A 13,983-nucleotide genomic window follows, 5' to 3' on the forward strand; every position below is an offset into this window, starting at 1 on the left:
GTTGTTTTTTTGTTTTTAAATGACACATTTATTGCTTTTTAAAAGAGTCATGCCTCATATGACTGAGGATCTAGCTTTCCTTTTCTGACCTCCCTCAGGCTTTTTTGAGATTGCCTCTACTTAAAGTGTGGTCACCATTTTGTGCGCAATAGTTTACTTTTGTGGTGCTGTATATGGAGGCAAGAGGATTACAAAACATCCTGTGAAATGGAGCAGAGTGGTGTAAGGGTCGTGAAAGGCAGCCTTTTAAATGTAATGGACTTATTGAATTTGTTAAGAGCCCTGTGTCAACATCCCTCTCAAGCAGAAGATGGACTATAGCCCCATTATTATGCAGTCCATCTGTACTGTGATGCTCCTGTTTGTGGTTCACCATAAAGTAAATAGCCGAGAGGTATGATAATACAGAAGCCACCAGATAACCTAACAATATCATGTGAACGAGGTGGGGGATATTGATCTGTTTGTGTTCTTCCCATTGATTTCCAAAAGTGGGGAGGAAGGTGAGATATACTTTTTGGAAAAGGTGGAATTGTATGTAAATGATAATGTGAGTAGTCCTCAGACAAAGAAGACACTGGATAGATGGTACCTCCCCTCCCTTACTCTCCATCGGTTTTCTTTTTTCTCATATTAAAAAAATATTGGCTCCGCCCTTTATCCGTCTCCCTGGAGCTTTTAAAGGATATTTTAAAATCTCTGTCTCTCCATTATGTATCATCATCGGCAATGGGAACCTGCTCCTTATTGACTATCGACCCTCTCTTGCCTAAATGTTACCCTGCCATGTACCAGAATGGCCGTGCGAGATTACAGTGAGGCGGAGAGAAAAGAGAGAGATGGGGGGGAGTCAGGAAGGAAGGGGGGAGGTAAGGAAAAGGAGAAGGGGATGGGAGGTGGTGGAGCACTGCAGTGCAGATAAATGAATGCAGCAGTCGAGGTTGAGTCAGCAGCACACTCCCAGTTTGGTCCAGTGCCTCCATAAATTTGTGCCCATGCACGGCTGCCTGGTAGACCTTTCTCCCCGCTCAAAATCCCACCAAACATTTGCTCCTAAAATTAGGCTCGTTAACGACTTTGGAGTGCAGCTGGTCGCCGACGGCAGCGGCGGCTGGTGCGCGCCGCACCAAGGAGCTGTCCTTGGTGCTGGAACCAGGAGGACGAGTAACGCGCTGCCCCGGCTCTGTGACTCTCTCGGTGGGGCAGGATCGGAGGAGGACCGCGTTGCTGCTTGCCGAAGAGCCAAAACCCGCCATCAGAATGTGTTCAGTGCGTGGAGGAGCTCGACCTAATTCGCAGAGAGCCACACCTACACTCCCCCTCTCCTCCTTCTCGCGTTCCTCCCTCTGAAGTATGTTGCCACATAGCATGTGCTTTCTCTGTGGGTAAACCTGAATAACTTTTTTTTTTTTTTTTTTTTTAACGTGTCACAGTATTTTAAGCACAGGTTTGGGCTTGTCATAGCTGTGCATCATTTACAAAGACTCGCCATCTACTGCAATGCAATGCCTGGGTTACGGGGTCCTTCTCCGTGCTCCTCTCATCCCCGCCCTATGTCCCATTTTGCTGCAGTCCAGCTGTTAAATGTAAGACAAACAGTGAGCAGTAACAGCCATCAGTAAAAGGGTTTTTTCCGACTATTTGATCCCGTTTCAACCCTTGACTGAGATCAGAGGATTGTGTTTGTGCTCTGCTGGTATTCCCTCTTCGCCCAACGAGGGAGGTCTCCGTCATGGCTATGGCCAGAAGCCAAGAACCCCCACCACAGCTGTACCCTCGCACAACTCACAATTCTCAATGAGAAACGAGGTAGACACGTAACCCCCCCCGTGCCCCCACCTTCCAATCCATTCCCAACATACACAAAAACCTACACCACTCCCACCACCAGTTATAGCCCACAGTTTCTCTTCACAGACCTAAAATCCACCAGCCCCTCTTTCACCACTAAATCTTAACGACATACTGTACCCTCTGCCTACCCACTGCATACGTTTATTGTGCAACAACGTAAATTGGTGGAAACCAAGTGCGCGCTATATGCTGCAAAAGGAAACATAACAGATTCCTTTACACCAATACAATGGCTTTCTTTTTAAACAGCTCCCATATCATATCAGCCTGAGCGTGAGCTGCCCAATCTTCGATTTATCGAACAGCGCCCACCGGTGGTCAGCCCGTGTAGTGTGGCATGTGTCCTTTTTATACAGATCAGTAAACACTGCCTCCACGATTCATTTCCTCTAAATAGCATTCACAGTACCTATTATCGGCAGTGGTACAATGTAACTGAGTACATTTATTCACGTACTGTAGTTAAGTACAACTTCAGTGTACTTGTACTTTACTTGATTATTTCCATCGAATATTGACTTGAGTATTGTAGTTTTTACTCCACTACATTTGTCTTACAGCGTTACTTTTCTTCTATTTCTTAAACTTCTTTAAAATCCGACTTGGGTCAGCTGGAAAATGTGTCGTCACAAAGCTGAAAACAGATTAATGCAGAGGTAAAATTAATTTTTTTTTTTTTTTAAAAAGCCCTTTTAGTACAGTATGTACTTTTACTGTTAATATTATAAGCACGTTTTGTTGATGAGACTAACCATACTTTTACTGAAGTACAAGGTTTTTTTTTTAAGCAGGATTTATATATGAAGTGGTGTATTGTCACTGTGATATTTTCACTCTCCTATGATTATACAAAACATTGCAGCTTTATAAGATTTTATTCTAAAATCTTAAATAATTTGAAAATACATTTGTTTGCAGCACAATATCAAAAGCATACAGGGGAATTCACAATGCATTCAGAAAAGAACCCCAAAGGGATTATTTCAAGTTATACTTTACATTGTGTATCTTAGTTTACTCACACTGCAGAGAAAATTGAAAAAAAGACACTCAAAAACTAAATCAAATCTGCATTTCCTCAAAAGGCGTGGGTATGTGTGCAATTTTCTTTGAAATAAAAATAAATTAACAGTAAACCTGTGCATGAACTTAAGTATTCAGAGAAAATAATTCAGACATTTCAAAAATAAATGGGAAGTTGGGATATGAAGTTAAATGTCTTGATTATTTTTCTTTACTTAGATTATTAAAAAAAAGTCAAAAATTTATCTTTTATCTGAAAATAGTTCAGAAATCATAAATTGATGTTGTCTACGTGGTTGCAGAGGAGTTGCCTTCTTTTCTTTTGCTAGATGACATAAAGCAGTGACAAACATATGTACACAGTGTCGGGGGTGTCTTATACTTCTGCTGCAAAGTGGAGCAGGTCCTCACGACTTCTGTAAAACAGAGAAAAGTAACTAATTGCAACATACATAATATCTAAAGCACTGACACAACCTGTAAATAATTTTCACTATAAAATCATAGATGTTAGATATCTGCAGTGTTGGTAAAAGAAAATAAAAAGGAATAATGTGACAATATCAGGTGCACTTGGATATTTATACTCATTTGTATGAAATCTGCAAAACCAAAACTGTAACTGCATTCCTCCCTTTTTAATCATCTAACACCATCGTCAAATCTTTGGTCCGAATGTTGTGTTGAGCTCACCCTTCTCGTTTGGTGCTGACAAGCCACTCCACAAAATCTTTTGCCTTATTCTTATCGAGAAAGTGGGTGAAGTCGCTGGTGAATGTTCCATCTGAGTGCCTTTTGGGGTTTCGGATTATTTTTTGTCCTTTTCCCATCCAATGTGAGTGCCATCTGAGAGGAGCAGTGGTGATGAGTGAACGTTTTACATTTTCAGCCACTTTCAGTGCTAAACATCATGTCACATTTCTCATATTACACAACAATAATAACAAAAATAACAACAGTATGTTTATTTAATTTTTCTGTCAAATTGATTGGAGCTGTCATTTCATGTTAAATTTTGATTTTGTTTGCCTCCAATTTGCTCAGTCATAAGTACAAAACTGTAATGAGCTGCTAAAAATCCAAGCGTAGTGTCCACGTAAGCAGAAGAAGAGTTAAAAATACCTCGACAGTCTGGTTTCATCCACAATCATCTCATTGGAGCTTGAACATAGAAAAAGGATAAGCATACACCACAAGAGTAGGTTCATCCTCAGATCACCTGAGCAAGAAGACAAACACATTGTTTATCCCAAAATACATTCAAGCAAGAGCAACATTTTATTTTTCAAGTTGAAGTTTGAATAAGAAAACTCACCTTGGGGAAACTTAACACGTCTCCAGTGAAGTGTTGCACTTGCTTGCCTGGCGTACATGCAGTGGATTATTGATGAAGCCACAGAGAAACCCCTTCAAGCAACACCTTGAAGACACACAGGGGGTGGACTAAACTGCAAGTACTGACTACCTCTGTCACTTTATGAAGACAGCAGGTGTCCCTGCCTGACACATGGGTCACCTCCCACAGCTGATCACCGTCTTCCTCATTACGGAGGTATGGATCATGATCTGAACCAGAGTGGTGTGTTTTCTCCACAAAGGTCAGAGGTCAGAGCCCACTGTCACTAACTTAGACAGTAGCAGGTGTGGAGAGATGCTAGTCCGATGTCTGATGCCAACAGCATGACTCCTAAACGGCAATGCTCGCTTATTAGATATCCAGGATCTTAAAGCGTGTTCAGACGCAATTTATCAGTCTTCCAGGTAGATACTTTGTTCTGTCATTGAAATGTTGAAAGAACGTTTAATGGAAACATGAAAATAAACAGTTATGGACATCTATTTAATTTGGACAGTTCTCTCTTTATTGTGATTGATCTCCTAACATCCAACAAACAATTTCCATCTCATACGATTTTTTTTTTTTTTTTTTTAAATATAGTATTTAACACATTTAAACTTCAACATTGGTCTCCTTTAGATCACTTTTAATCAAGCCATTAGCTTGCTTAAGGTAGAAGTAGGAAATACAACTTAGTATAAGAGATAAAACAGGAACAAGAAACAATTAATAGAACCTATTAACATCTGTAGCGATAAACCAAGGAGTTCTTCGGTTTTCCATCCTCTATCTGGTCTTGTTGAAGACATATATTCAATCCACTTTTTCTGAATTCTATACAATTTGTCCCGTTCCAGTCTTGGGGAGATGGACATCTATTTTGATTCAAGTTTAAGTTTATGGTTGCTGTATTGCTCATGCAGCAACTTCAGCGTGTTTTAGTTTTACGACTTTGTTACTTTTTTTTCTCTCTCTTCCTTGAGTTGTATTTCTTTCACGTTTTGTTGAAGTGACGGTCAGGCAATGGACCGTCACTTTTTTACAACTTTTCTCGTGTTTTTTTCCCCTTTCCTTTTCCCCTCTTTGTAATGGAGAACAACGCACAGACGGTGGGCTTTGTTTACTCTCGCGATCAGCTGATTGGGCTGAGTAAACCACTGCTGCTGCCAGACCTGAAATCCCGGAGGAACTTCGGAAAAGACCTTCGGGGTTGCAGAGCTGGCGCTAAGTTGAAGGCGAAGAGGAGGAAATACAAACCATCGGTACCACCGATGGTAATGAGGAACGTGAGGTCCTTGGGCAATAAGATGGTTGAGCTCGGCGTGCTGATTAACACCAGAGGGAGAACTGCGAGTGCAGCATCATGTGTTTCACTGAGACTTGGCTGCACCCACATTTCTCGGACCACAGTGCGGCCGTACCCGGCTTCGGGACATGTTCGGGCGGACAGAGAGGCTGTACTGAGCGGTAAGAAGAAAGGAGGAGGAATTGCAACGTATGTGAACGAAAGGTGGTGCAATACCGGTCATGTTTGTGTGAAGGTACGTTTCTGTAGCCCGGATATTGAACTTCTAGCCGTGGGGGTGCGTCCGTATTATTTGCCGAGGGAGTTTGTTGTCGCTCTGTACGTTCCTCCATCAGCTGATGTGGAAGTAGCAGTAGACACCATTCACTCCACTGTGTCTAAACTCCAGACACCTGAAGAGACTCTGTCAACTCGAGGCTGCAGGACCTGACGGCATCGGCCCCGGGGTCCTGAGGACCTGCGCCATCCAGCTGTCTAATGTCCTGCAACACCTCTTCAACCTGAGCCAGGAGGAAGTCCCTGTGTTGTGGAAGACGTCGTTCCTGTTCCTAAGAAGACGACTCCATCTGGTCTCGACGACTGACCGGTTGTCCTCACATCTCGTGATGAAGGTGCTGGAGAGGCTGGTCTTGGCCCACCTCAGACCGCTGGTGAAATCTTCACTGGACCCGCTGCAATTTGCGTACCGGCCTCGTGTGGGAGTGGACGACGCCATCATCTACCTGCTGCAACGAGCTCAGTCTCACCTGGATGGAACCGGTGAATCTGTGAGAATCACTTTCTTTGATTTCTCCAGTGCATTCAACACCATCCAACCACTGCTGCTGAGTGAGAAGCTGCGGGTGGATATGGATGATGCGGGTGGACACGTCCACCGTCTCCTGGATCACTGACTACCTGACAGGCAGACCACAGTTTGTCCAACTGGCCGGTGTTCTGTCTGATACGTTGGTCGGTGGTACGGCAGCTCCACAGGGAACTGTTCTTTCTCCGTTCTTGTTCACCTTGTACACCACTGACTGCCAGTACAACTCGGGGTCATGCTATCTGCAGAAGTTCTCTGATGACTCTGCAGTGGTCGGGTGTATGAGGGATGGACGGGAGGACGAGTACAGGGCAGTAGTGGAGGACTTTGTGGAGTGGGCGGGAAGAAATCACCTGCTCCTGAACGTGGCCAAGACCAGAGAGATGGTGGTCGACTTCAGGAGGAAGACGACGGCTCCACAACCGCTGAGAGTTCTGGGAGAGGATGTGGACATGGTTGAGGAGTGCAAGTACCTGGGTGTCTCCATCGACAACAGACTGAACTGGAAGAACAACATCAACGCTGTCTACAAGCGACATGTTTTCTTGAGGAAACTTGGATCCTTCAATGTGTGCAGCAAGATGTTGGAGATGTTCTACCAGTCTGTTGTGGCCAGTGCGCTGTACTTCACTGTAGTCTGCTGGGGGAGCAGCATTGGAGCCGGCGACACCAACAGATTTTAACAAACTGGTTAAGAAGGCCGGCTCCATCATCGGCTGCAAACTGGACAGTCTGGAAAAGGTGGTGGAGAGGAGGACGCTGAACAAACTCTTATCCATATTGGATAATCCTGACCACCCTCTCCACCACCTGCTGCAGGGACAGAGGAACACTTTCTCCAACAGACTCATCCAGTTCTGCTGTCACAAGGACAGATACAGGAGATCATTCCTGCCCACTGCAATAAGACTTTACAATAACTCACCTCTGGCCAAATCCATCACACATCAATAACACCATTGCACTGTTTGTTTGTTTGTTTAATTGCACTGTTCTTTAGTTTAATTTAATATTATTCTAGTTTTATCTGTATATAATGTGAGTTTAATTTTTTTTTAATTTTCTGTAATTTTTACTACCTCTATTTTTTGATTCTATCATTTTTATTGCTTTGCTGTGTATCTGTATATACTGTAGCACAAAAATGTCCCCATGCGGGATTAATAAAGCATGTATGCATGTATGTATGTATGTATGTCTGTCTGTCTGTCTGTCATGGTTGTTGGTTTCTGAAACTACTGGGTCGTATTCATAAAGATTCTTAGTATCAAAAGTTACTCTAACAAAAATGTTATACATTTTTTTTAAGAGTTTACCTTTAAAGCTAAGAGATCCTTATTAAAAAAAAAAAAAAGCATTTTAGCCCTTAAGAGAGCTCCTCAGGTGGAAAACTGTTAGGAGCAGGAGGGAGGACTTTTGAGAGGCTGAAGAATTTCTTAATCAGAGGGGAAAACAAAATCAGAGAAATATTCTTCATAGAATAACAGTGAGTGAATGAAATGCTACAAATTCATGCAGGAATGTTAGTGGTTGTTCTCATTAGAGAATGGCTCACATCTGCCTCCTAAACCAATACCACAATAACGGCAGAAATGAAATTGATCACAGCACTAAGATATTTGGTAACTGTAAAATGACAGTGCAGCAGTGATGACTCTGGTCTGTCGCAACTTTCCATCAGCAGAGTGATTACGCAAACAAAAACAGCTCTTTTACAGGCTCATACTTGGACGTGGTTCATTTAATTTCCACTAGATGTCACTGTCGGTTCTTTGCCCATTATGACAAAGATAAAAATGTCTGTCCTTTCTGTACTCAGAGTTGCTCTGAGAAGCTTCCAAAAGCACTCCTGAGTTTGGAGCTCTCTGAGAGGATTCTAAGAAATGACCCCTGATCGACTGGGATTTTAATGCACAACCGTCTCTAAATTTACAGAGAACAGTCTGAAAAAGACCAAACATCCAGTGAGTGGCTGTCCTCTTGGTGAAAATGCCTTGTTGATGTTAGAGGTCAGACTGGATCAAGCTGATAGAAAGGCAACAGTAAGTCAAATAACCACTCTTTACATAAATGTTATGCAGAAGAGCACAACATGTCAAACCTTGAAGCAGACGGGCTATAACAGGAAAAGACCACACCGGGTGCCTCTGTTGTCAGCTAAGTGCATTAACAGGCTACAGTGGAAACAGGATCACCAGAGCTGGACAATGAAAGATTGAAAAACATTGTCTGGTCTGATGAGTCTCGGTTTCTGCTGCAACATTGAGATGACAGGGTCAGAAATATGACATTAACAATATAAAATCATGGATCTATCCTTGTATATACAGTTTAGGCTGCTGGTGGTGGTGGTGGCGTAATGGTGTAGGTAATATTATATTGAAACACTTCAGATCATTTGGTACCAACTGAGCACCATTCAAACGCCACAGCCTGTTTGAGTATTGTTACTGCCCATGTCCAAAATAACCCCAGTGGACTCATCCTCTAGCTATTTTTTTAGCAGCATCATAAAGCTCATATCAACTCAGACTGATTTCTGGAACATGCCAATGAGCTGGCTGTACTCAAATGGTGTCCACAGTCCACAGAACAGGACATTTGCATCAAGAAACAAATCTGCAGCCATTACATATTGCTATCATGTCAACATGGGTCAAAATCTCTTGTTGAAGCCATACCATGAAGAATTAAGACAGTTTTTAATGCAACATGGAGTCCCACACCTAATAAAGTGCCCTGTGACAGTATAAAGTTCTGCATGTATCACTTCTTTAAAGTTAGGGTAGTTTCAATCGTTTTAAATTACCTTTCAGGCTTATGTGTCTTTCACACAGACTGAAACTAAAATAAGAGCCATGATGGAAAAGTGATCCAGTTAAAAGTTTTATGTCAGTTAAAGAACAGTATGAGATTATATCATCTTTAGGGTTAAACAGAGTTAGCCATGAGGGCAGTTGCTACACATGAATACTTAACTTGAACATGAACTTTTTACATCACAAGTTAAGATTTCTTTAAAAACAACAACAACAAAAACATAAACATTCACTGTTCGGGTTATTTAAAAGCATAAGAGTTGTTCAGACCCTGTCAACACGTTAGTCAGTCTCTAGTTAACAACTCTTAACAACTATCTAACATTATGATTATGATATGGCAGAAAAAAGGCTGCAAGCCTTAAATTATGATCTTATTGAGATAGTCACATTTTTATTTTATCAGTGGACATGATTATGAATTTTAAAGTGCTGCTTTTAGTGTTTGCCACTTTCTGATTGTAACGTACTTCCTGACTCTGGCCACTAGGCGTCAGAGTTGACCACAGCATCTAGCAAAGTCTCTTGCGCTCTCAAATTGAAGGCCTGTCTATAAACTATCTATAAAGTTATTTTATTATTATTATTATTATTATTATTTATTCTAAAGAGTCTAGAGGTAGTTACAGATGGATCATACCAAAATGCTTTCAACATGAATTTCCTTTACTCTTCTTTTGTCCGCTTTCTTTCGTCCCAAACTCCATGCATGAGAAACTGTGTCAGTATCTGCAGTCTAATGAGTCAAACATTGACACAATGAAGAAACAGAGCACTTTTTGAGATGAAGGCACTGATGGGAAAAGACAAATATTTTATCATTTTTGATTCGTTAAAGAAGCTCTGGTAGTGTGTTTAAGATGGTGCAGTAATATAGTATTCATAAGGACTGTGTTGGATCCTGGGAGATACACACGCCTGTGTCACAACTCATACTTGCTATCCTCCACTGGCGTTACTCCTGAAGGAGAAGGGCTGCAAATGTTTGAGTCTATCTTCAATATATATTATCACTAAGAGACGATAGGGAGTTCAGTGCAGGGATCATATAACTGAGGGTCATGCTTACAGGGCCTGCAGTGCTGCTCTCTCAGCTGCTGCTTGATAACTTGGTGCTGATTGATACATTAATATTGCATTGATCTGCTCCTTCTCTTACAAAGGGGCACTTCTTTACAAAGCATCACTTAAAAGCTTGTTGTTTGGTGGGTTTTGCTGCAGCATCTGAGAGTCTCATTGATTTCATTGTTGTTGTTTTTTTGCTCCATCTTGCATATTTATATTAATTTTCTAGAATAATTTTTTTTTGCTGAATCTCTGTTTCAGATGAGAACTGTCCTTATGAGACAGAAATAGAAAGAAAGTAGAGCCTATAATTTAAGACACTGCAGTTTAAAAAAAAAAATTCTAGCTACATCTGAATGAAAAGGAAAAGAAAGCGTCAAGGTGGATGTTAAATAAAGAATAAGACTAGCGTATACTGAGGAGAAACTCCCACACAGTGCTTCTATATAGACTGCGTCTCACTTTGGTTTTGAGGGCAACGTGTGTGAATCACAGTGGACGCTACACATTAGACAATTTATCTGCAACAACAAACACCTTCCCCAGTGAGGCAATAAAAGGTCTTTGAAACACCACGGGAGACAAAACAATGAGGATATCACCAATGCACATCGCGACCGAGGGCAGCGGTTTAGCCTGAGATTTTTCCTTCAATTTATTTGGGCTGTTAATGACAGGCTATCAGATTCCTATCTCCCTTTCCTGCTCTCTCCCCTCTTCTGCTCCCTGATGTAGCCTGGAGGACTGTTTTGGCGAGCATCTGGAGGCAGGCTGTTGAATGGGCTTCATTCTTGTGGCGCCTTGTGCTCCAGCGAGCGTACTCAGGGCACGGATGCTTGGCCACGGTCCGCAGAGGAGTCAGAGCTGCTGGTGGGGGCGGGGAGGAGGGAGAAACAAAAGGGAGCCTGCGAAAACACAGCAGCTTGCACTAGTTGTGAATTTTCTCTGAGTGGATTATTTGTCTCCATGCACTAACACACAAAATGTCGGTCCTGCTGCAGCCTTTTCTCCTTTTCCTCTCCTCTGTCTCTTACCCCCTCTCTTTCATGTCTCTACAAATGGAAATGGAGGAGAAACCGGAGTGCCATCTCTGACCAGAAAAGGAGAGGTTTGATGATAAAAAAAGGGTCTTTCTGCCTCATACAGGAGGATCTTAAACACTGATCTGCTCTGCAGCGTGGACTCAGGCCTTTTCTCCACAGTGGGAATAGGAGGTGGGGTGGAGTAGCAGTCAGCTTTATTGAATGTGGTTGCGGAGCAGCTAAGGAAGTCTCTTCTATTTTGGAGGATGTTTGTGGATAACTGTGGTCTCAAACCTCAACCACCAAGTGATTTCTTTCATTACCCTTTCATAGCCTCATGCCACTTACTCAGGGTAAAGAGAGAAGATTGTTTCAGGGCAGTTTGAATGTTTATGAGGTTCACAGTAAATCTACAAGATGAGTAATTTATTGATTAAGCTTGTATAATTTCAGGATTTTAAAATCATTAGCCTGCCGTGATGAGAGCAGAGATTTTGTCAGAAAAAAGTTAATTCTGTGTCATTCATCCACACCAAAATATTGCAGTAATCTTTTCTGTCTTTTGAAGGCACGTAGTCTTAAATACAATCCTTTTTTCATCTGAGGACAAAATTTGATTGCTGGAACTTGTCCAGATTTGCTTTGAAGACTTTAGTGCTCCCTTCCTTCCCTATTGATTGTGTGGCTCTGAATCTGGGACTACGTGTGGCCTTTCTCTTTGCTGGTTCAGATGTTGGATCAATGTGTTTGTGTCTGTGTAGGGAGGCACTGGCTCGGGCCAGAGCTGATCTGTAAAAGGTAATGGGATTGTAAGTCTGGCAGAGAGGAGCGAGAGACCGACAGCAATCAGCATTCGAGGATACACAACATCAAGTGTCTAGTGTTTTTCTACATGTGTGGTGGGAGTGTGTGCATATTACTACATGTGCTTATGCCTGTGCAGACGCAGTGCCCTCAGAGCCTCGCTGTGCTGACAGCCTGGCAGCCTGGCAGGATCCCCTGAGTTAGTGTTTGCTAATTACCATTAGCTCTTTGGGTTTGTAGCTCTGTTTTGGTGACTGACAGAAACCTCAGGATGACAACATACAGTGAGAATATTATAGCAGGAAAGGCGTGACCAGTTTCTGCATTTCCTACTCTTCTGATAGTTCTCATTTCTGAAGGCAGAGAAAAAGGGTAATGCTGCCATTGCAGCTGTCAAAACAACTATTCTCTGTCTCTTTACTTTATGCATGTTCCTGGGTGATAGAGCTAAGCTGAGCTGAGCTGTGAGAAAGAGGTTATGGACTGTCATAGTACAATTTGTATTAGACTCTTGTAGGATGTTGTGGCCATTCTAAACCAAACCAAAAACAGCATTTCATCTTGTTGATAATATCATATTTCTGCCAAATCCTTGCAAATTGTCCCCTGGTCATTCGGTGAATCATCCACATTCTGTCCATGCTTTGAAATCATATCAGTGCATAAGCTCTATATGTATCCTATTGTGATTTGGTTTGGAGAGCAGAAATGGCAGATTAGTCTTAAATCCGCCCAAGTAGATTATCCACTCATCTCTAAAGCTCATGCATTGAGGGTTCCTCATAATTGCAGCTTGCGGTTTAGAGGGCAGGAGTGCCCAGCTTACCCACGATCAGGAGAACAGGACCGATCTGCTTCCACAATGCCATCCACGTCTGCTTATTAAAAGTGCAGTTGACCCCGGTTTTCCCCCTGTGTGCCTCTTCCCATTGTATTCTATCTGATTGATGTTCACTGGGGTCACCTAAGCCCATGCAGGGGATCATGGCACAGTGCGCAGGGGGCTAAATGTTTACATGCATTCATTTGACTTTATTCAGGGATCTGCGGCCCTATCTGGGGTCGTCCCGTGATCAGGCAGACGAGGCTATATATTATGCTTTTCTCCACCATTGGACTGAAGGTCAGACCACTAGGTTATAAAGGCTAGTTAGGAAGCATAAATACTCTTTGTGGGTGGAACCTCACCTTGTGTTTTGGCTCTGAGCTTTCAGCTGTGACACCAGACATGGCTTTTAACATGAGTGGGTTGAGGAACATGTTTGACACTAATATCTCTTTCCTGATGACATTAACCTGACAGACAAGACAGTTTAATGTGTGCAGTCATGCTGGAGCCGAATGACAGTGAAGAATGGAGACGTACAAATGGTAAAAAGTTGAGCTTGAACAAGAAAATACAAAGAGCTGCAGGGATAAAACGTTAGAACAAGAGGACTGACACAAACAGATGTGTTTTCAGCAGTGAGGCCAGACGTGAAAAGACATCAGATAATCCTACTGAAACCACCGTAACTTGCAAACAACAATATCACACATACATAAATTTGTGTTGAAGAAAAATGCTTGCTGAAATGATTTGACCATCTGCCAAGCACTTCTGGAAAAGCACACATGTTCAACTCTTTAACAGTAAAGTAATTTACTGTGAAAGTGCGGTGTTCGAGAGAGATCATCGAATATACCTTCAAAGATTTTCTTGTGGACGGAAATTTATAGAAACACAATTAATCTAAACAATGCCACATACAGGTAAGTGTAGGCTGCTATGGGCTGTCATTTAATACTTTTCTAAATGTAGCTGAGCACATTGCTAAAATATCTTATGTAAAAAAATGTATTCAAATATTTACAAATGTAGAAAAACTATTCAAATGTAATAAAAGAAAAAAGAAAAAAAAAGAATGAGTTTTATTATCACATCTGTCGCATACATGACTAAAGCT

This window comes from Embiotoca jacksoni, unplaced genomic scaffold (genome assembly GCF_022577435.1).
Source record: "Embiotoca jacksoni isolate LCO1_2020_lvr unplaced genomic scaffold, fEmbJac1.0.p SCAF_9, whole genome shotgun sequence".
Lineage (NCBI taxonomy): Eukaryota > Metazoa > Chordata > Actinopteri > Embiotocidae > Embiotoca > Embiotoca jacksoni.